This window comes from Penaeus monodon, chromosome 21, assembly GCF_015228065.2.
Source record: "Penaeus monodon isolate SGIC_2016 chromosome 21, NSTDA_Pmon_1, whole genome shotgun sequence".
Lineage (NCBI taxonomy): Eukaryota > Metazoa > Arthropoda > Malacostraca > Decapoda > Penaeidae > Penaeus > Penaeus monodon.
The window spans coordinates 16,240,801-16,242,023 of NC_051406.1; positions in this window are offsets into that span (position 1 = coordinate 16,240,801).

Here is a 1,223-nt window from a genome sequence, read left to right on the forward strand (position 1 = left end):
CCACTGCTCTGTTCCTCCTCCACCCTACTCAGCCCCCCCCCAACCCTTCATCCCCATTCACCAATCTCCCTCCAACCTTAATACACTCCTCCTCCCTTTTTTTTTTTCCCACTAACCTCCTAACAGCTTGCGCCACCTCCTCCTCTCCATTACTCCTCCCTCCACCCACCTCCTCCCTCCCACCTCCCTCCACCTCTCCCACCACCTCTCTCCACTCCGCCACACCACTACTCCTCTCACACACCCTCTCCATCCACTCCTCCACTCTAGCCTCCTCCCCTTCTTCAACTTTTCAAATCGTCCTCCACCTCTTCCTCCTCCTCAATCCCACCCATAACCCACCTCCACCATCCCTCTCCTCTCCAGCTACCTCACCCCGACCCCCCTCTTCCCAACCCCATCTACCCCAACCCCCACCACCACACCCCCTCATCACCCCATACCAAACAACCCCCCACCCCACACCCACCCCTCCCCATCGCACACAGCCCCCACCACAAAACCCCTTAAACCTCTCCCCCCAACCCCCTCACTTATATTCGTCCGCACTTTACCCTTCCCCGCCCTCCAAAATCCTTGCCCCAGACAGTCACATAACAAACAGACCAAATTTCACAAGCCTTCCTTCCGTTGGACCTTAACCCTCCTAGTGTACCGTATTTTTGTCTAGATCCGGCCCGCACAAGACGTTCTGTTTGTTCGAAGCGTAGTGTGAGACGGGCGGCGATGCGTGGGGTCCCGGCCCCCCCTCGTGGTGCGCGGGAGGGAAAGGAGGGAGTGGGGGGCATCTAAGGCCCGGATGACATCCGTGGAGCAGCGCGTGCGAGTGGCCCGCGGTGGAAGGGGAGGGGACGCGAACATAGGGGAAAAAGGAAACACCAGGAGGGAACGGCAAAGGGGGTGTCGGAGGAGCGGAGAAAGCGAGCCGCGAGGCTAGGCGAGCCCGGAGTACACAACCATGGATGGGAAAGATGGACGGGCTCCCCGAATGTCCTCTATAGGGCCCCCGGCCCGGGGCATCTGGGGACATGCCGTCCTGGACGAGCGGAGGAGAGGAGCGGCATCACGCTGGCCCCAAGGTCCGGCGAAGCGGCCATTGACGGGTGGGTAGTCCGTCACGGCTGCGTACCGCTCTTCGCGCTTTCGATTATCGGCAAGGCAAGGATGGGGGGAGAGGTGCAAACACGGAGGATCCCGACAGGGAGAACCCCGGGCAGCGGGAC